Genomic DNA, 24,105 nt, shown 5'->3' with positions numbered 1-24,105 from the left:
TGGAATAGGCAATTTCAGAAACACTTACGCCTTCTAAAACCAGACCATGAATAACAACACATTTTAATTATTTTCTTGGCAAAAGATTAAAATTTAAACAGCGATATCTTAAAAAAGAAAAACAGGTTTACACCTTTCTGATGTTCTATGCTTAACTTACAGAAGTTCTTTTTGCTAATATAATGTACTGTTCCTTCCCTAAAGGACTCATAAACTTCTCTAGGCAACACCTAGTTAAATCGGGCATTTATTAAATTTTACTATCCTTTTAATTCACCTTTGAACTTTTGGAACAGGTTATTAAGTGAGGCAGCCAAAGCTCTCTTTCACACCTGCAAAAAAACAATTGAATCTACAATTAAGGACCATTTCCTCTTTTTTGAAATTTAAATAATGGCATTAAAACAGAGTATAATATTTTTATCTGCATCTGGTCAGTCTATTTCCTGGCATTTGGGATGAGGTAACAGGATGACTGCATAAAAATGCTACATAAGGATATTGAGATAATCTCTAGATGACTTCAGAAATGCAGGCAACTTCTAGTCATTAGAGTATTCAGTATGAAAACAGACCACCCACCTCTAAAACCAGTTTGCAGGTTGGGTACTTTAGTTTCTACATGAAAACAAACAAAACAAATCAAAATACAGTATAATCAATACTAATATTTAATTTGGATGAAACATTAAAAATATATTAAGACAGGTTAGTTAGCATAATATCAGGCAGTCAGGAATTCCCTGGTAGACTGAGCAAAGATAAGAAAAAACTGGCCATTCCTTAAACTAGCTATTCCTTTCAAAATTATAGGGAACTCCCTCATACTGGAACAGAGACATCAATCATGCCCCAGAGCAACAAAGCCATTTTGGAGGACATTACAAAAGGCCTCCCCAAGGCTAAGCAACAGAACAAATCTGAAAAACACCTTAATAACAGGCACCAGTATTTCAGCATTTCCCCTTCCAGGCAGAAAAAATGTATAAAATGCAAGCCTTTTACCCTAACTATTGGGCATCCCATTTTCCGGGTACCCTCGCCCGTTCAGGAGCTGTAACCTTTCTTTTGCTTTAATAAAACTATCCTCTGCTACAAATATTACCTCTCTGGTCCATGTCTCCAGTCTTTGGCTTCACGAGACCACAGCCCCGGGACAAGAAATATCCTACATCAATATTTCTAGAACACTTAGAGTTGATTACCCACAAAGATCTAAAACATTTAATGCAATTTAACTTTCCCCAAACAACCATTTACCCTTTCTCATAGCCACTTCCATACAAATATTCCCCGCAGTAGTTCTCATATCTTATCTACCATAGTTCTCCTAATTTATATTTTTTTCAATGTAATATATAGCATGTATGCAATATGAGATGAGGTTGAAGGTGTTTAAGAATGGTATTGTAATAATGTTATGATTGAATAGTCCTTCCTTGGCCCATAATAAGGAAGATATGACATAATTTTCTAGTTTCTACTAAAGTCCAGCCGAACTTGAAATATAGTAGCTTCCATTTAACTAAGGGCAGTATGCCATGAATTCTGAAACATCTGCCACTAATTGAGTAAGACCATTAATGGGATTTGAATTTGTTCTCTGTGGCCCTCCAATAAGATACATTTTTAGGTCTCCTCAAAGCAGTGTGTGATCTTAGAAGAGATAGACAGACAGCAGGCAGAGACTCTAGGACCATTAGCATTATATTACTTGACACCAAATGGAAAAATGGAAAGTTAAATGAGTGCAAAAAAATATATACTTGGCATTCACTTAAAATTTTGAAAGAGAGTAGTTATGGCCTGATAATAAAAAGCCACCAATCATTTTTTGCTCTGATTAATAGCACATTTATTGAATTAAACAGTAGATTTCAAATAAATAAAGCCCAGTTAGAGTTTTACTTTCAAGCATATTGGACTTCATTTCAACCTAGAGTAAATTTTTCATGATCAACAACACTAAGAATTTTGACTGGAAGACAGTGTTACACTTTTCTATTAAAAATTCTGTAAACACACATACATGTGCAATTATAAACAGATTTGCTCCAAAATTATAAGAACTGACCATTTTATGATGTTAAGATTTTCAGTATACCAATAGTATTCCATGAAGTCTACCTTCCCCCCCCCCCTCATTGTAATGCAATAAGTAACTATCCAGCAAACTAACTGACCCACCAAGATTCCATTTGCTATCAGGACCAAAGGAGGATTTTCCTTCTTCCTGGATAATCAGATAGCATTTGCAGGAGATATAGCTCATCAGCGTCAAACAGCCCAATGTTGTTTCAATTATTTTAATTATGAACTTATGTAGCATTTATTTTCTTTTAAAAGTTTGTACACTTTTGTATTTTATAATTAAATTTAGATTTTGTTTAAATTTCATGAAAGGATTATGTTTAATGAAAAATCCACCCTGTTAGCATGATATAACTCAACCATCAGCTTGACTAGAAATGTGGCCAGAAGTGACTTTTAGGATCAAAGGTGTTTTTTAAGAAAGAGAAAAAAAAAAAAGCTCAGATATATCCTTTTTCAATTCATATCAGCTCCTCTGAATCCTAAAATTATCTTGGTAGTATGTCAATTGACCTCTCTGTTTTAGAATCTCCCTTAATGATCTTGACTTTTTCAATTTTACTTAATCCAGCAATTCAGTGCAGAATAACTGATTAACCTTTCATTCTTTCAAATGTTACCACTTAAAATTCACAACATATTTGGCATCTGGTAGTGCATATTTTATAAAGTGTTTACATAGTTTAAATATAATGTATTCCACCTTGCTAATTTGGATAAAGTAATTCAGATTTTAAGGAATATTGTGCAGTAAATATGACTACCTTCTTTTCTCTTGTATTTTGTTCCTTTCTCTTCTATTCTATTTGCTTCTCCTTACCCTTTTCTCTTTTCCATTTCTCTTTACCCTTTCCCTGATATATACATAATATACACACTAAAATTGATCTCAAAAAGTGTTCCATTAATTATAAGTTTCAACAGAGAATAGAATGGTAGTCTCACCAAGGTCTGGAGGGAAAGGGTCATGGGGAGTTATTGTGTAATGGATACAGAGTTTCCATTTTGCAAGATGAACAGAGTTTTGGAGGTGGATGTGGTGATGGTTGTATAACTTTATGAATGTACTTAATACCACTGAACTGTATACTTTAAAATAATTAAGATAGTAAGTTTTATGTTGTGTATTTTACCACAATAAAAAAAGGGGGTAAAAGAAAAAAATACAAAAATAAATTTAAAAAAAAAGAATTAAAAAATTGGAAGTTTCAAGATGTTCTGCTGATTCATACATATCATATATAAGGACCTAATTTTCTCATTCAAGTGTTTAGTTAAGAGACGATCCAGATTAAATTACCACAAATCCTTAGCATGTGACGAAGTATTTTGGACTGTGTCTATATAGTACTATACATGCCTTGAGAATATTCATTTAGAATATTTTTAAAGGCTGTAAGTAACAAAAAATCCAACTTACCTGGTTAACAGATGAGAAAATATTTCATATACATTAAATCCAGCGGTGTAGTAGATTTTGAGTGAAGGTAACCTCTAATCTACTTCTCTGTAAACCTATGATCTGGCTCTGCCTTTTTCCTTCTATTGGCTCATCCTCAGTTTGATAGCCAAATGACTTTACGTTATATATTCTTAGCATCTCATCTGGACACACATGGAAATATTCAGAGACAATCAAGGAACCATTTTCCTGTTGTGTCTCTTTCTTAAGAACCATTATTCTTCCCAGAAGCCCACCAGTGAACTTTGTCTCACATCTTTTTGGCCAGAATCAGATAGCTTGCCCATTCCAAAACAAATTTTTGTCCAAAGTTCTGTGATAAACAAAATAGGTTTATATTTCAATTTATAGCTCTCCTGGAGTTGAGAACAAAATAGGCTGTGGTACTTGTCTGGGCAGAGGACGGGGTGGACACTTCAACAATATTGGAGATATGCAACAATATTCATTTAGGAAGTAGGAAATGGGGTGAAATGAATACTCTAGGCAAACAACAGAACCTGCTTGGAATTCGGCTTTCTGAGGTGAACTCTCCTTTTCATCAGCCTCCGTGGGCCCTGATCCCCTCTAAAGTCACATCTGAGATGGGCCTCAGAGCTCTAACAGTCCTTTGCCTTTTAGGTGCAGTTTGGTGACATAGAATTTGCTTTGGGGACTGAATTATTGAGGCTATTATCAGTCAGCCTTAGGGTTTCTTTGGCAATATATAAATCCATAAATACCTTAGCTGTTTTTTCTGGTCTTCCCCTAATTCCACAAGCTAGTATCTATAGTCAAAATGATTGTCATGGTTTTGAATCTTTAAATGTCTGTGCCCTGTCAGACTAAAGCTTGTGTGAGAGGCTCTTCTCCCTGCAACTCTGCTTTAAAGGAACTGTGAAAGTAGCTTTCGGTAGGGACCCACCACCTATAACCAGCTTTTGCTTTACAACTGGTTTTTGACAGCAACCCTGATTATTCTCTTTTCAGGAAGAAAGTGATTAGGAGTAAATGCTTAATAGAGCTTTAGGAATTTAGGATTTTTTCCTCCAGCTGAGGCTCCTATTTCTTTGTTTTTACCTGTCCTAACTTTAGCTTAGAGAATTTAGCTGCTTTCCTTTCTGACAGGTTAAGCTGGAGTACAAAGAAAATTCATGAAAAATTAAATAGTAATTACCTTTTAGTGGTAAGATTTCAAGATCGCTTTTATTTTACTGTTTTTCCCCCAAAATGAACTTGTATTTTGAGAATTTTTATTAATTCTTTAAGCAATAAGTATTGTTTTCATATATTCTATTTCTGCATATATGTATATAATTTCATTAATTTTGAGTTAAATAGATATTAATTGAAATATAAAATTAAATAAATTACTAAGCTTTAGATAAATATTTTTTCTTGGTTTTAAAAATCCTTTCCTAAAGCCTTCTTCTAAATTTAAAAATTGTGAAAAGATTAAATAGTTGGGGTCACTAGTGTCTGATTTATTTTAAGATATATATTTTGTAAATGAGCATAGTTTAATTTTCCTGCAAAAAATAAGATAGTTAAGTAGCTCATAAAAAGTTATCAGGCATACCAATTATCCAAAAAACAAAAATAAACTATTTTTATAGTGTATGTCAACTATAATTTTATTTATATATATATATGTATATATATATATACATATATATATATACATATATATATATACATATATATATATATATATATTTACAGGATGTGGAGTATAGTTCGTGGAGTGGAGTCAATGGAACTGTAATAAATATGTATGATATTGGGTGGGAGGGTGTGGACTGGGGGAGGGGGTGTCACTTTGTGAGGGGCAAAAAGTATAACTATTGCATTGTTTTGTACACCTGAAACTAATAATTAAAAAATATGTATTTCTATAAGCTAAATAAAAATAAACTATTTTTAATAGAAATACAAAAATTTTAGAGAAGTTGAAAGATAAATGTTGTACTATAACTAAAATGTCATTAAAAAGCATACATTTAGAGGAAAAGTCAACACACATGAGGCTATGGTTAGAGCCTTTATCTACTATAAATCCAAATATATTTTCCATAAATTACAGGTAGGTATTCTTTTCTCTTCTGAATCACCTAATCAATGCATAATTGCTTTATTTTCCTAAAATCATGACATATATTTGTTTCATTTTTGGAACTTTTTTTAGAGCTTTATCTTTCCCAGAATTTTCAAATGATTTTTATTTTTCTTATTAGCAAAAGACACATGATAAACAACTCTCAAAGATTTCTAGGATCTATTCATATAACTTGTGTAAAGATTTCTAATTTAACTCGAAAATATCAAATTTAGCATGCTAGGTTGGTCAGTTCCTTAAAAGTTTGCTGCATTTGCTGTTATCTTGAAAATTTATGTATTATATTCCTGGATATCATCCACTAATTCTTGAAATCCAATCATTTATTTTTCTCAAATTGTTTTGAGTGCATCTTCAAATAATTTTTTCTAAAATTTTGAAGTCTTAGCTTTTATTATTGTCTACCTTTCAGTATTGCTGATATGAAGTCTAAATAGACTTCTAAATAAAGCCATTCCTTTATTTAGGGAAAAATAAAAAGCATTTTTTTTCCTGGAAACTTTTTGATATTTTCTTAATCCTTGGAGGTCTAAAATGCCACTATTATGTGGCTAAGGAATTATAGGGGGTGTATGTTTATGAGGGATTTTTTTCTTTTTCTCACACTGTTTTGATTTATTGCTTATTTATTTTCTTGAATTGTTCCTTTCCATCATATTTGCTTTTCTAAAAACTGGAAAATTTCTCTAATATTTGCTCTCCTCTACTGGCTTTATTTTCTCCTTCTGAAATTCTTTCTAGCCTCATATTGAATCCTCTACTCAATATGGCCTCCATTTATTTTACCTGTTCTCCTTTTCTATATCTTTTTCTCTCCTCTCCCTGGTGGTAAATTTTCTCAAATTTAGCAATTTATCTTCTGGATTAGTAATAGGTTTTTCAGCCTTCTTATTCAATGTGACTCTACAAGCAATTGCCTTTTTAATTTTTAGGAACATTATCTTATTATATAACATATATATATATATATATATATATATATATATATATATATACACAGCATTTCCTTATTTTGTAGATACAATGTCCTCTTAATCCTCACTTATGGGAGTAGTTAACACTAGTTAGAAGGTGAAGTGTTAAGCAGTGAGCAATCCCTTCATCCTTCTTTGAAAAATTAGTCAAGTGTGAAAGTATAGCAAAATAAGATGGCAAACTGCCATCTGTTTTAGAAAATGCATCTATGAAGACAAGAGTTTAGAGGTTTATTTAAAAGAATGTTGAGCTCTAAAGAGTTTAGCAAATGTCTTGAAACTTTCAATAAAGAAAATGACAAGCTTTGGCCCAAGTTGTCGCATTTGAAACCAGGTTATAGAGAACACACTCTTGATCAGAGAACCAACTATTTAGCTAGACTGGATATCAGATTATTTTGAAGTGAAATGGTGAATTCTCTGCCCTAAATTAAAGTTAGTGCAAGCCAAGTCACAGTAATAACAAGCACATGTGGCAGGAGATAAAATTGGGAATAAAAAGAGCCAATGAAGTGGGAAAAGGGACCCTTTCCTGGGAATTCCAAACTACTTCCTATTGGATTCCTCAAACATGTCCTTCTGGGCATACCCTACCTAAGAAAGTAAATAACACTAATATGAAGATTCAGGTCTTGGGACAGAGCCTGGAGGGAAATCTCACTGTCTCATTGCCCCAGTACATTGTGTAATAGGCAAAAATTAAGGGACATGTGGATGAGCAAAGGGCAGAGGCTCACACTGGAAACTTTCTAGATGATGAGGACCATATTTGGAAGAAGTCTAGTATTAACAGCCATTAGCCCATAGACTCAAAGAATGCAAATAAGCATGAGCCTACTGAGGCTGTTAAAAGATGAGTGTTACCAATGAACCCCCAAATCTATGCTCCAGGGTCAATAGTTGCTAAACTCTTAATAGATACTCTGTCCCAAGGGGAAGTTAGCTGTATCATAGTGATAACTTTTAGGGAGCTAGTTATTTTATAAATCACTTAAATGCACATAAATATTATACTTCTCTGTAGATGTTGTCAGTCAATTATTATGTACCAGTTAATTTAGAAAAATAAATGCAGATACGGAAATGGAAATAAGAAACATCCAGTCTAATCCTATGTCTTACAGATGAGGCTGCTCAGTCTCATTTGATTATGACCTTTCCAAATGTCCTATAGCTGTGAAGTACTTGCATATTCCACCCACAAAACCTGTTTTTTTCTTTTTCAGTTTCCAGTGTAGTTACATACCATGGTATTTCCAACAAATCCTTGATTCATTCCCTCAGTCCCTATATGGACTAGGGCATAATGAGTATAAGAATGACATTGCAATGCTGTTCCAATACAGATTCTGATTCAGTAAGTCTGGACCAGGGCCTGAGAACCTGCATTTTCATGTAGCTCTCATAAAATGAGATGCTGTTAGTCCCTGGATCACATGTTAAGTAGCAAAGCTATGGAGTAGTCAATCTCCCTAGTACTTGCACAGACATTTGACATAGACTCTTAGAAAATCGTTTTAACTCTGTCCAGTAGGGCAACTTTTACTAGATTTATAATGTCTAAAAAATATACAGTGATCTTAATTCAAAAAACCATAAGCAAGTTTTTAAATATTCATGATTTATACAGTTTTGCATAATTATCAATAAATAACATTTTAAGAAACCTTTTTTTCTTTTTTTGAAGAAAAGACAATTTTCATTTAAAAGTAGCTGTTATGTGAAAATCTTTAGAATGTTTATATGGAACTTTAGCTCACGTTCGTATTCTTGTTTCCTTTGCAGGAACTACTGAACTGTGCACACAGTGTATGTGAAGAATAAATGAAGTTTCAGTGAATGCGTCGCTTAACATCTTTAAGATTTCAGCACGTTCATTTGGGTAAAAACAAGACTATCAAATCTTGTCTACCACCATTTAACAACCTATAGCATAATAAAAAGAACAGAAGTCTGGAGGTCAGATACTTAGGTTAGTTCTAACAAATATTCTTGGTAGAAAAGCAAACTCTTTGTTTCTCCAAACAGGCATCTGTAAAATACAGATAATGATAATGTACTGAATATCAAATGAGATAAGAAATATGTCAATATGTTGTAAAACAGTGTTATACAAATGCTTATTACATTACTACTACTACTACTACTACTCCCACTACTCGTACTACTACTCTACTAGCATTATTACCATTTTGTAGTAATTAAACCACTTTAATTATGTCTGATCACTTAGATCATTTAACACACTTAGCATCATTGTGGAGAGAAGGTATTTTCTACAGTCTAGTTTTTATATTATTATAGAATGGATAAGAAAATTGACTTCACTGAATAAAGTTGATCTCAATTTATATTTAGGATGTGATGCTGGTGATACAAATATCTAAAATTAAAATTTAAACTATCAAAGTATAACATGTTAATTACAACTATTTATTTTTATTACTTATTTGAGTTTGGAAAGTCTAACATTTGGAAAGAGGAGAAAATGTCTTACTTTGCTTTTATTCCTTTTTGATGAAAAAAAAGGGAGCAAAGCATAGATTATTCAGAATATTAATTGTCACAGGGAGCAAAGTACATCTGATTTAAATAGTATGTATAAAGTATTTTCAAATATAAATCCATTTGATCATGTATGTTATAATACAGTTGTTGCTAATATCTAGAAAATGTATTATTTTTCTGATTATGATTGTACAGTACATAATTTTTCTTAATTATATAATATTTAAAACTATTTAGAATAATTTTGAAAATGACTAAAATAACATCTCTGAAACAAAATATTAATCATGTGACTCTCTGTATACAAATTTTCATAAGAAGTTTCTGTTTTTATCTTTAGATTTATTCTTTAAAGAAATTAAAAGTATAATACACATTTGAAACCCCAAATCTGCATTGTCTACCTCTTCAGGGTCATTCCTTAAACCAGAAACATTTTTCAATTCTCCCTCTTTTATAACCTTTTCCCTAAAATGTTACATTATTACATTTCTTTAAGTTTGTTACAGGATTATCACATGTAGATAACAGTTCTGTTAAATGTGGTATCTGGAAATAAATAATTCATGAAGGCATAACTGGTAAACTGATAAACATTACTTTTTTATACACCAAGCCAAGTTCCAATAACTGTATTTTCCTCAATTTGCCTTCCTTCATTGATAAGCATTAGCTCTGTATATCTAAAATATAGATATCAACACTTGATGAGTGACTTTTTAAAGATGCAGGCATCTGTTCAAGTAAAAGACAATTCAGAACTTTGCATATTTTGGGATAATGATGTTAAGGAAATGATGGAAGAAACTGTCTCCCTCAAGTCCCTGTTGAGTAACTCTCAGATATCTTCAGAAGAAGTAAAATACTAAGTTTATATGGGTCATACTATATTAGACAGTAAAGCCACTTCCGTTCTATAGGAGGTCTTAACTCAAACTCATCAACACTATACAAAGAACCCACCAAAGTTATTTTTATATAATGTGCCACCTGAACATGTAGCACAATTAATACTATGGCAATTTAACACAGGGAAAAATATGTCAGAGCACAATGTTTTTGTAAGGATTATGAACTGCAAATAGACATTTATTCAATTAAACAGTATGAAGGTCATTAAATAAGAAAAGTCAGGCCTGGAACTAAGTTTGAAATTAGGGATAAGTAAGGGCTGAAATTTTCTGCATAACAGATGAGTAAAAATTTAAAGGATGAATTAGACAAATCTGTCAGAGTTGGAATGGGTAGCAAAGAGCCATCAAAATGGCGACAGTAGCCAGGCCTGTGTGTACTAATAAAGCCAATGAGAGTCTCCTATGCTAAGAAGCCAAAAGGATGTTAATAACAAAGATTCTAGCATTTGATTTTAAGTGTTTTTATATTTTATGCTGGAGGTTATGTATATAATACCTTTTGTTGAGAAGAAACAGAAGTTCTATACAATAAATAAAATTCTAATACATGCAAAGATTCATTTTTACAGTTATTTGTTCAAGTCAGCAGTAGATAGACCAAACATAAGCCATAACATAAAAGTTCCAAGATAATAACAAAGAACAAGAATTTAGTGGAAGTAAAAAAATAAAAACCAGAGGTAACCATGACAAAAAGAACCCTTAAACAGTTCACGGGATGTTCCACAAGGAAATGAAAATTTATGGTAAGTTTATGTGGAACATTAGTGGTATTATTACCTAAGTGAATTTTGAGTCCAAATCCAACTTCAAATTTTGAGATATATAAAGTCCCTCCCAGACTTAATTTAATTCTTTATTGTGACAGAGAAATAAGAATCCACAAAAATAAATCTTCAACACTGTCTGGAGGTTTGAGCCACTGCTATAAACAAAGAAATAAATGACATCCAGCTTGAAAGGGAAGAAGGGAAACTGACTTTATTCACCAAAGATGTAATCCTGTATATAGAAATCACAAGGATTTCCAATAAACTACTAGAACTAATAAACAAGTTTAGCAAGGACACAAAATATAAGATCAACATAAAAATCAATTTTACTTCTATATTCCAGCAATGAACAATCAGAAAATGAAATTAAGAAACAATTCCATTAGCAATAGCATCAAAAGGAATAAAGCATGTAGGAATCAATTATCCAAAAATGGATAAAACTCATACACTGAAAAGTATAAAATGTTGGTAAGAAAATTAAAGATCAAAATAAATTAAGACACATTTCATGTTCATGGATTGAAAACCTCAATAATATTTATTTCAAGATGGTGACTCCTTCCAATTGATCTATAAGTCCACTGCAGTCCCTATAATCTCTGCCTTATTTCCCACTAAAAAAGTAAAGTCAAAATCTATAGTTTCCTTCCCCATCCATTTTTTTGTTTTGATTTTAGTGAACGGGCCTTTCGCATTGCCTGGTAAAATCTGTGCTCCTCCTTCAGCAGCTAAAGCTGATATAGTTATCTCATCATCTCAAAGGTGGATTATTCTAACCAAATTTTCTCATTTAACCTGTTCAGTGTAGAAGGGGCCGAATGCACATACAAAATTATTTTAGTACTAGCTTCAAGTCTGCAAAACTGAGAAAACATAAATACTCTAGAATAATATTGAGTTGTCGGAAAAGTCATGACACATGTTTGAGACAGAAGGCACTAGTTCATTTTTGGAAGTACTAGAGTCATTTGCATCTATGTTATTGCTATGTCATTTGACAGCTGACAGTTCTAGCTACATTCTAAAAAAAAATTGAGCAATTTGATTGAGTTTTAGAGATTTTACAAAAAGTTGAAGATGTAAGACCAAACTCTGCATTTTTGCCATATTTTACTGTTTTACTTCCATAAAAGGAAGAAAGCATGTCAGTCAAGCTTCTAAAAAGTTGCATAAAGTTTATGGTGACAATGTTCTACAGGAACGTCAGTGCCAACGATGGTTCACAAAATTCCGTGCTGGTGATTTTGATCTCAACGATGCTCCTCGGTCAGGGAGGCCCACCGAGGTTGATGACGACACAATAAAGGCATTGATCGAGTCAAACCCATGTTACATGACATGAGAGACTGCAGAAACATTGAACATCCATCATTCAAGCGTTCACAACCACCTGAAGAAGCTGGGATACGTAAGCAAGCTCAATATTTGGGTTCTGCATGAACTCAAAGAAGTTCATTTGACAGCACGCATAAACATCTGCAATATGCTCATTAACATGAGGAAAACGATCCTTTTTTGAAGCAACTGATAACTGGTGATGAGAAGTGGATTGTTTACAACAATGTGGTGCACAAACGGTCTTGGTCCCGATGTAATGATTCGCCTCAAACAACATCGAAAGCAGACATTCCTCAGAGGAAGGTCATGCTCTCAGTGTGGCAGGATTTTAAAGATGTGTTTTTTGAGCTCCTACCAAGGAACCAAACAATCAATTCAAATATGTACTGTCGGCAATTGGACAGTTTGAATGAATCCTTCATCCAGAAATGTCCAGAGCTTGTTAATTGTAAAGGAGTTGTGTTCCATTGCGACAATGCCAGACCACACACAAGTTTGATCACCTGTCAAAAATGATTGAAACTTTGATGGGATGTATTGCCACACCCACCATACTCGCCTGACCTTGCGTAGACTTCCACTTATTTCGCTGTCTTCAAAACTCCTTGCGTGGTATAATGTTCGATTCAGATGAGGCTGAAAATCAGCACTTTATTCAGTTTTTCGCAAATAAAGACAGGTCCTTCTATGAATGAGGAATTATGAAGCTCACTGAAAGATGGCAAAAGGTTATCGAACAAAATGGACAATATATCATTGATTGATCTTTGTTCTTTATATAAATAAATGACCTTTGAAAAACATAGACAAAATGTCTATGACTTTTCTGAAGACCATATATATATATCTCCCAAATAGAAAACTAAGATATTATCCACAATTATTTTAGATGACCAGTATTAGTTCTGAATTAATTACCCAATTTCTAAGCTGCTTCTATGGTTGAAATCTTGAAGATTGAAGAGAAAATTGCTTTTTAAATGTTTGAATTTAAATGAAAATAATTGTTAATCACCTACTCTGTTGAGTACCAGATAATAAACAGCAAGACAGATGTGACTCCCCTACCCCCATGAAGTTCATTGTCTAAACTGATCATCCAGTTCTAATATTTAAAACTCAATTCAATGGTTTACGTGTCTGTTCTAGAGTTTCAAAGATAGATGGAACTTCAGTTTCTTTTTTTTTTTTTTTTTGGTTTTTACTTGTTTTTGGATTTACTTTCAAACAGATACAAGTCATTATAACTGTTACTTATAGAAAAATGCCTAATAAAAGTTGTTTTCAAAGCTTATACTTTGAAAGGAACATAGGTCAGAGCCTTTCAAATGTGTAACCTGCAAGACTCTTGAAGGACTGCTAGCCTGCTAGGATGCCTTTCTTTCCTCCATTTATTTGGTAATAGAAGAAGAAATAAGGGAGCAATACTGAACCAAATATTTGCTGTTTCTTAGATATGTGGGGGAAAATGTAATCTAAAATTTATTTAGACCAGATTAACAATTGCTTTTTCTGGAATGATATTTACTTTGTTCTTTCTGAGAGCAGTTAATACTGTTGAGTGTTTAATTCTAAGGCTGCATTTGTAATGGTGTTTGTGTTTTTGTTTTGTTTTGGTAAGAGTGCTTCTAGGTGATGGGTGTGGAAAAATCTTTATTTTCTCTTTCAGTGAGAAAAATCTCAGTAAAGCCACAAAAGAAAAGGGTAATGAAATTGATATTTTCTTATAGGAGCAGAACAGAGAACTGGCTGGGTATTTGTTACATTGGTTTGAATAGAATGATAACCAACTGAAACATCCATGTTTAGGTTTAAGAGTAGAAATTAAAAGATTTTTCATTCAGGAAAATAAAGTTACACAAGAAGTTAAAAAGGGAAAGAAAAATGAGAATGAAAAATGAGAAAAAGGAAATGAAAGGAAGTCAAACAGATGAATGCAAAGGAAAATAAAGGAAGAAATGAGTGTTCTGACTATTTCAGCAGGTCAAAGATACAAATACAAATATATGGACACAAAGTAAGTTCATTATAAATATTTCAAAAATTAACTCAGAGAGCCAATTTGAAATAATAAGTATACATACAAAGGCACAAACATACAAACAGATACTAAGAAAAAGCTCTAAAACCTAAAAGAGACACATATACTGTAAGATGTAGAGACATACTTTGCTAATTAAGGAATCAAATAGCACATGAATTCCTAGTGCTGCTATGCTATTACATCTATGCTTTAAATGGTGTTAATATAATATTTATATTTTTCCAAGAAAAAAATACACAGATCCTTTGAATAAAATTGTTTCTAGGATAGTTCCTATTAAAACCTGACCTTATGAGTAAGCTTACGACACTGCTAAGGGCAAATCCAGATGGCTTTGGGGAGTCGTGATATGTTGGTGGAGTTCAATGTCTTGGTAGAAGGAGGGGAGTCTTTTCTTTCTGTAAAATAAATATAATTTTAAAGTTCTGAAAATATTATACAACTTCATACAAACTAAAGAGAAACTTTGATTATAGCAAGACAACTGTATATGGAGGCAGTGCTGCCTTGTGGAACTATGGTGATATTAGATCAACTTAATAGAGAGGTCCCCTACATATATATGTGTCTTCAATGTTGGAAGATGAAACCAGGACATGGGCACAATGATTTTTCATTGCAAAAATCCGTCATGACTTTTCCGACAACCCAATAGTTTAATCTTTTTTGTCAGATATTTTGTACATGACTTCTGTGCTTTTCCCAACTCTTATTATATAAGTTGGATCCTATATTAATGAATAAGAGATCATTTCAGATTGAACCAAACAAACATTTGTTTCACTGGCTTCTACCAAGTCATGCTGTATTCTTAATTTATCCTTTCTTATCTGTCATATACTCATGTGTTATAACCCAAGTAACACATTCTCATGGACATAGCCCTTAGTCCGGGCACTGAATGTAACTTAAATATGGGTCTTGTTCCTCCAGAATTTTGCACTTCACCCTCCATCCAAATGATCTTATATTACCCTTATGAAAGAATCTATTCCTGATGAAACCTTCTTTGCTGTAGAATTTTATGAATGTTTATTCCTACTTTTTTCATAATATATAATGAAAATATAGATTATTACATATACTGCAATGGTGAACACATAACTTTTATAAATCCCATTTCAAACATCTTTCTGAGGAAATGCTTAGTTGTTTAACTTCTGTGCAGTATGACATATATATATACATATATATATACATGTATATATATATATATATTTCAGTATGGTATATACATATAGTTCATATCACATTGCAACTCTGGCCCATTAGTCATGGCCGCCACCTTAAATATTGTATTGAGAAAGATCATGATCTTTTTTTAGGCTAAATGACAATCAAGGACTATTAGAAATGCCTTCCTTGGGCATGGGAAAGGCAGAGTGGTAGCATAGGAAAGATAAATCAGCCATTTACTCTTATGGTTAAATGATAGCTAGACATTAGACAAATGGGTGTAATATAAAGCTAACCATTTATAAGTCAACAACCATTTTTCTTGCAACTGAATAAAGCACTACAACTAGTTACAGACAGTGAAATGTATCTCCATGAAAGTGCTTAATTCAAGTGTGGAACCTTTTATGTTTATGGTGTTCTAAAGTATTCACATTCTAATCCGAGGCTACACATTAGCATAACCCAGGAAGATATTAAAAATACCAATGCCCAAGTTCCATCTCAGACTAATATAATCAGAGTTTCTCTGGAAGGGGCCTGGGCATGATCAGTGCTTTTAAAATACCTTCTGAGGTGATTCTAGTACCATTGACATGTGAGTGAGAAAGTATTGCTTTTTCCCTCTGCCTTGATTCTGCATAACCCCTGTAGAACCTTCTGGACCTGAGAATATCCTTTTAACTGCTCTAAAAGGAATTTCAAACAGTACTTTAAAAGGACTGACTTGACACTTAAAACAAAAGATTTTTTGTTTGTGTTCCTTTCATTATTAGGATTTATAACATTTCTCTTTGCCATTAAGTTTTCTTCATATTCAAGGGGAAAAAAGTAAAGCACAAAGAAACAATAATAATGAACCAAATGCCTAATTTCAAATAACATTCATATTAGAATTTTACATCCTGCCCTAGCTGCCCTTTAAGGCTAATTCTCATGAGTAAACATGATTTTATGCCAGATTAAATGCTGCTGAAGAGTAGAGAATAAAGATATGCAAATGGGTACACATGTGCTCGTGCATGGGTGTGCAGGCGTGCGCATGCGCACATACACACTGACCTTCGGTTCCCTGTAGACATTTGGAAGTTGTCAGCAGTAGCATAATGACAGTCCTAATTATTAAAATTACTCTTGTGTGGAAAGTGCTTTAGAATTAGATGCCGACAGGCATACAATATGTTAACTGCACCATGGCCTTTTTCTTTCCTTTTAAAATGAAATCTTAGGAATATTCCACTGGCTTTCATCAAAACACCTCTCACCACCCTAGTGACATGCACCCTCTCACACATTCCAAAGGAATTACCAATAAATTCTGATTTCATAAGAAGTTTAATGCCCTAAAAATATATTATGCAGTTAGGTCAAGAGATTTCCTTACAACTATAAAATCTACTACATTATTAATTTCTCATATTTTCTAAATACATAATCACATTTTCATCAATTCTCAAGTTCTTTACGGTATCATAAAGATGCTATGATTAAATATTATAAATTTGAAAATACTTCACCAGTTTTCTATTAGGTCCCAAGTAAGGCTAGTCTTTGATCTTCAAGAAATAATTCCATATCCTCTATTCTAATATGAATGTGCAAATATGTAATTGTTTCAGGCAATACAAATCAAACTATCATATGGTCTAACATGGGCCTCTGTGGATCATCGAAAATGTCAAGTAGACAAAAGCTATAATGTAGAAAAGAAAAAGGGCCCTTTCATGTTGCTTCAGGAAGAGGGACCAGGACCAATGGGTGGCAATTACATGGAAGCAAATTTGACATCATTCTATAAAATAGAATGAGCAATCAGATCTGACTAAAAAATGGGCCACCTTGTTTAGCATGCCTATTTTACTTGCTGTTGGTTCTCAGTATATCCAATCTGGGAACTCACCATTTTTTAAAATAATAGAGTTACAAATAGGAGGTGATATAAAGCTGATAAATTCTCAACTTGTTCCCTGTTCCACAGAGAGAGTGTCAAACATTCATTCTGAGACACAACCAAGCACCAGCCCAAGCAAAAGCACTCTTTTCTGTAAACAACAGATTGCCTCTGAACCAGTCAGGAGAAGTAATTAAATATTTGAGTTTTCAAATGCCTACTCTTCCAGCTCCCATGCAACCTTCTGTTGGTGCCAGATAACCAAGAATAAAGTACATGTTCAAATTTTTATCTCAGAGCACAGAGGCAGTAAAAAAACAAACGTTTAATACCAAAAAACATGTATTGTGTAAGTATTTGTATTGTGTAAGTAAACTAAATTGCTTCCCTATATTTTCTGTCATCACATTTTCTCCTGTGCTTCAATCAGTGAAGTATATAAATTAAGGGCAGAGCTTTTTGAGTTAAAAAAAACAAAAAAAGGACATTACATAATCCAATACAATAGTAATCCTAAATAATGCCACTTAGTTTTGATCCTGTTTACAAGGAAAAATATTTGTTTGATGTAAAAGACATTGAATTATTTATATAATATTTAATAATGCAATAAACTGAGGAGAATTCAGAAAGATGCTCTAAATAATCTAGTTTCATGCTGTAGAATTCCATATGAGCCCATATCCTAAAAACTGTTAGCATGGGCAATTAAAAAAGAGAAATACTACCTAATTTGGAAATTAAGCAAACAAGAAAAGCTGCTTTATTTTGAATAATAAAAGAACAGCTTTTTAATCAAGCAATTTAAATTGCAAGAATTTTCTTTAAAAAAAAGTAAATTAATAGATTAGGATTTATAGTTATGTTGCCTTAAACTGAGCCTGGTTCCCTCTGTTAAAAAGAAACAATAGACCCAAAAGAAGTCACTTGGGGTAAGCCTCACCAAGACGTAATATCTAACCTAATTGTAGTTTCAGCCTCTCCCAGGAACTGAATTTTAAAGCAATCCGTCTGGAATATTCTAGCCAGCACTGGTGAGGTAATCTGATAATACCTTCTGCCTTCCCCTAAGGGAAGGCGAACTTGCCTGAAATAATCCACTCTTTTAGTTTCCTAGTCCCACCTTCTTTCTCCCTATAAAAACCTTCCATTTTATAAAACTCCTCGGAGCAACTTTCTATTTACTGGATGGGATGCTTCCCAATTCATGAATCATTTGATAAAGCCAATTAGATCTTTAAATTTACTCAGTTGACTTTTTGTTCTTTTAACTCCTCTATGCCCAGAAGTTGCTGACAAGGCATCGATGTATTAAGGGTGATAAATGTCTATGATTAAGTGATATGGTATAAAAGTGTCTCGGAGCAAAGACATTGTAGAAGTATAATAATTTCCACTCAGCCTCAAAGCTACAAAAATGTATTACTGATCTCTCTCTGTCTCTTAATTTTAATACTATCTTGTTCTGTTTATCTGAGGTTTGAAAATGCTATTGGGTCTCTTTATCTCAGCCATGTGCCGAACCCAGGCCTATGAATCTGTAGGGAACAATTAACTTCACTAGGAAGATGCAGAAGTCATAAACAATGAACAAATGCTAGTGGCATTTTCTTGAATCCCTCTGATTTTCATTGCTCTGTGACTGGCTGAAGTCCCTGTCACCCTATTTAATCCAAGCCTCCTAGAGAGCAACAAGGCTAACTGTGGCTTCTGTTGTTTCTAGTTTTTGGCCTAGATTCACATTAGGGCATCTCAATGGAACTTAAGGTCTAATGGGAAAATGTTACAACCACAGATCATCACACCTGCCAAAGCAATTCAAGTTGTAGGGACAAAGGAAATATTATACCTCCGGAATCTGGCTTTAGGGTTTGTAAAGCAGGCTCTATATATTAATGAGTCTCCTGAAGTCAGATGAACTTTGCAAAGAATTACACCCAGAGCGCCTCACTGGTCTGGAAGGATTAAATGAGATTATGTATGTAAATTGAATAGCTTAAAGTTTGGCAGGGTGGGGAGAAAAAGAAAAAAACTAGCATTATTAACCTTAATTCTACCATCTAATAAACTACTGTTATTATTTTGTTCTATGGCCTTCTATTCTTTTACATGAGTATAAATTTTAGTATTTATGTATTTTTTTACAAAACTAAGATCATACCACTTTTTTATAAACCTGACTTTTTCTTTTTTTTTTAAAGATTTTATTAGGGAATTGGGGGAGGGAAACAATGCTGGGGAATCGGGGAAGGGGAACAGACAAGTTGCTGTCCTTTTCTTCTTCAGTCTAGTTGTGGAGGATGTCGCTTCACTGGCCCATGTTGGTATTATCATTGTGCTCTTCCCAGATGAGGCAGATTAGTCGCCGGCCTCTGGACGGCCGCTCACGGTGGCTCTTGGCAACTCACACCGGTTGCCGGCCACTCACGCTGGCTGCCAGCCACACATGGTAGCTTATGGCAATAAATGGTAGCTTATGGTAGCTGCTGCAGCCTACGCCATCGCCGGCAACTCATGGCAGCTCAGCTTCAGTTCAAGCTGTTGTTCACCATCTTAGATGTAGGGGGCAGTGTCACTGACCCTCATGTGGGATCCGAACCAGGCCCTGCTGCTCAGAGCTGGCATCCCAAGCCAGCTCTTAACCATCATGCCACTTGGCCGGCCCCTGACTTTTTCTTTTAAAAAATCAGCTAGAAATCTTTGAACACATGATTTTTAATGAATCCATTGTTTCTTGTTATGTAGATATTATGTAATTTACTTACAGACTCCTCTAACTGTCTCTGTGTTGGTCATTTCTATTTGAATACTGTATTAAGTACCATTTACTATTCATTCATTATCTCATTTAATCTTCTTCATTTTACAGTCCTCGTTTCATTGAGTACCTGCAAGTCCACCAAGAAGCAGGCATTTTAAATATTTTCTGTTCTAAATATGAGGAAACAAAATCCAGAAGCAATAATATTCTGCCTTTAAAAAATATCCTGTCTCAAAAAATCTTCATAGATACATTCCTACCAACATAGTCGTGTGCCCCTTAATAATGAGTATACATACATTCTCAGAAATGCATAATTAAGCAATCTCATCATTGTGTGAACATCACAATGCACTTACACAATCCTAGATAGTATAGCCCACTACATGCCTAGGCTGTATGGTGTAGCCTATTGCTCCTAGGCTATAAACCTGTATAGCATGTTACTGTACTGAATACTGTAGGAAATTATATGTATTTGTGTATCTAAACATATCTAAACAAGGAGGGGTAAAGTAAAAACATTGTATAAAGTACAATCTCGCAGTGCAATAGGTTTTCCATCTCGCAGTCCAATAGGTTTGTTTATACCAGGATCACTACAAACCTGATACAGTGTCATGATGGCTATGGTGTAACTAGGCAATAGAAAATTTTCAGCTTCTTTATAATCTTATGGGATACCATTCATTGTTGACTAATATGTCATTATGTGGAATATGATTAAATTTTTTTATTTTCTTAGGATATGTTACTCAATACCAATTTAAGAATAGTTTTCTCAAGATATTGTTCTTTACCAGCAACTTGAGAGGATCCATTTCCCTGGACTGTTTGTTATATTAGTTATAATTTCAAAATATTTTCTTAAATGAGAAGCAAAATTTCTACCTTGGTATTTGTGAGATAATAGAAAAAACATAGACATTGGTCTCTGCCCCAGGTTCCCAGCGCAGAGCTCCTAAAACCATTGTAATTTCCAAGTGATAAGAACACTAGGAGCATTTCTTCTTATATTTGTCTTTGACTCCATCACTAACACAGGGCTCCTAATACCCTGGTAAATTGCTAAGAGATAAGAGAATTAAGAGCATCTTTTGTTCTATTAAGGCAATGCTGGTTGGGCTCTTGGATGAGTACTGGTCACCAGAAAGACCAAGGTATGATGAGAAGCCTGGAATTTTCAGTCTCACCCCTCATCCACCAGAGAAAGAGGAGGGGCGAGAAATGGAGTTTATTGATCATGCCTATGTGATGAAGCCTACATAAAATCCCAGTAATAGAAGGTTCCAGGTTGGTGAACACACCCACCTAGTTAGATGGCAACGCACCTTAACTTAATGAGGACAGACGCTCCTGCACTAAGGACCCACCCAAACCTTGCCCTATGTACTGCTTCATCTGGCTGTTCATCTGTATCCTTTATCACATGCTTTAATAAACTGGTAAATGTGTTTCCCTGAGTTCTATGAGCCTCTTTAGCAAATTAATGGATCCTGAAGAGGTGGTTGTAGGAACCCCTGTTTGTAGCCAAATTGGATGGCATTGTGGGTAACTTAAGTGCCTACGTCTTCTGATTGGTGTCTGAAATAGGTTGGGAGCAGTCTTGTGAGCCCTTAACCTTGGATATCTGATACTATCTCCAGGCAGTGATTGAATTAATTTAAATTGCAGGACACCCTGCTTGTGTGTGGCGGTGGGGGAGGGGAGGGAGGAAACAGATATTTGGTCCCCAGAAGTAATGTGTTCTGTTGGGAGAGAAAGAAACATAGGTGGAAAACTGAGTTTTTTCCAACTCAGTATTAAATTGAAGTTCCTGACTTTGATTATCAGTGATAAACATTTGATGTCTATTGTCCATGTGCCTTTATTCCTCTGTTAATAACCTATTCATGTTATTTAACAGATTTTCTGTTAAGGTGATGGTCTTTTTGTCATTGATTTTTAAATTTTCTTACATACTAGTTTTATTAACCATTCGTCATATACGTTGCAGATATTTACCACTTCTACATTGGAAATTTGGATATGTTAATCACATTTTTCATCCCATGTCACATATTCATAAAAACACCTATGTATATATTTTTACTTTGAAAAATATTAAATCCAACAAAGTCTGAAAAAAGAGAATGGAAAAACCTGCATGACTCAACAACTGTTAACATTCTCCCATACCTGCTTTCTAGCTACACACTCACACACACACACACACACACACACACACACACACACACACTTGCCTTTGTCAAACCTTTCCGTCTATTGACGATATCATTACACTTCACGCTTAAGTACTTTATCATGAATCTCCTAAGAAGTAGAAAATTATTTCTTATGGAAACACAACATAATTAATACACCTAAGAAAAATCAATAATAGTATTATCCAACATCCATAGGCACATTTTCTCAATTATCCTCAAAATATCTTTTCAGGACCCAGTAGGTCATAGCATTTCACTTTGTTTCTTTAATTCCCTCTGCCTAAGTGAACTATACCTCCCTTCCTTGGTCCTTTATATTGACACCTCAAAGAATCCAGGTCAATCAACTTGTAGAATATCCTACTTTCTAGATGTATCTGATAGTTTTTTCATCATTAGATTTAGGTCAAACAACTGATAAGAGCACACATAGATGAATAGGCATACTTCTCAATGTATTAAATCATGAGTAAGTGCCTGCTAAATTAAAGCAAATAAAGTTAAAGTCACATAAAAATGATTGAGGTTAATATACTATCAGTTTTATTAACTAAAAGGTTCCCCAGGTAAACTAGATTAAAGAATATATGATTGAAAGTTTCTAAGAGACTAGATCTTAAATATTTTCATCATAGAAAAAGAAATAATAATTATGTAATGTGATGGAAGTGTTAAGTAACACTGCAGTATGTACGTTTATCAAATGAATACATTGTATACCTTAAACTTATAGAATGCAATATGTTCACTATCTCAATTAAATAAATACATAAGATTTAAATTTTAAAAAATGTATAGCTTGGACCAAAAGCCAAAATAGAGGTATTTATTTCTACCTATTAAAATTACAATTTTTTGTTTTCCTGAGGACTCCAGTCAATATGGAGGAGGAGGTACACTCTATGCTTGCATCCTCTCATGACCACATCAAAATTACAACTAAACTACAGAATAACCATCACTGAGAATCACTTGAAGTCTAGCTGAACAAAAGTCTTACAACTAAGGACATACAGAAGAAGCCACCTTGAGACTATCGGGACAGACAGAGATGTGGAACAGGCTGGTCCCAAACCCCTGTATGATTATTAAAAATCAGGAGGGATAGCTTGGCTGCAGAGGTCTCCTTGGAAAACCAAAAAGTCCCAGCCCCACACCAAGCTCCCAGTCCAGGGTTTCAGTGCCAGGAAGAAAAGACCCTACAACTTCTGGTCTTTTGTAAAAACTAGCAGAGATGGTGGCGAAGTGAGACCGAGGGTGACTGGAGTCCCAGACATTCCTTTTAAAGGGACTATGTATGGACTTACCTGCCAACAGACTCGCTTGCTCTGAGCTCCAGCAGTGGGGCAGTAGCTCAAAAGTCACCAGGGACATACAGGAAAGAATTAAATTGTCTGGCTTCAGAGTGAGGGCTAGAGAGGCAGCTTTTTCCCAGACATATCATAATTAAAATATCAAAGTTTAAAGAAAAAGAGAGTATTAAAAGCAGCAAGAAAAAAGCAGATAGTTACATACAAGGGAGATCCCAAAAGACTGTAAGTGGATTTCTCAACAGAAACTTTACAAGCCAGAGAGATTGGCATGAAATATTGAAAGTGATGAAAAGAAAGGACCTACAACCAAAATAACTCTACACAGCAAAGCTATCATTAAGAATCAAAGGGCAGGGCCGGCAGAGTGGCACGATGGTTAAGAACAGGCTTGGGACACTAGAGGGCCCCAATTCGAATCCCACATATGAGGGCCAGTGACACTGCCCTCTACAGCTAAGATGCTGAACAACAGCTCAACCTGGAGCTGGGCTGCCATGGGTCGCTGGCGATGGCATAGGCTGCAGCCCCTGTGGCAGTGGTTTGCCATGGGCTACC

This window comes from Hipposideros armiger, unplaced genomic scaffold, assembly GCF_001890085.2.
Source record: "Hipposideros armiger isolate ML-2016 unplaced genomic scaffold, ASM189008v1 scaffold_587, whole genome shotgun sequence".
Classification (NCBI taxonomy): Eukaryota; Metazoa; Chordata; class Mammalia; order Chiroptera; family Hipposideridae; genus Hipposideros; species Hipposideros armiger.
The sequence above is the reverse complement of the archived record's forward strand: the minus strand, read 5'-3'. Positions refer to the sequence as shown.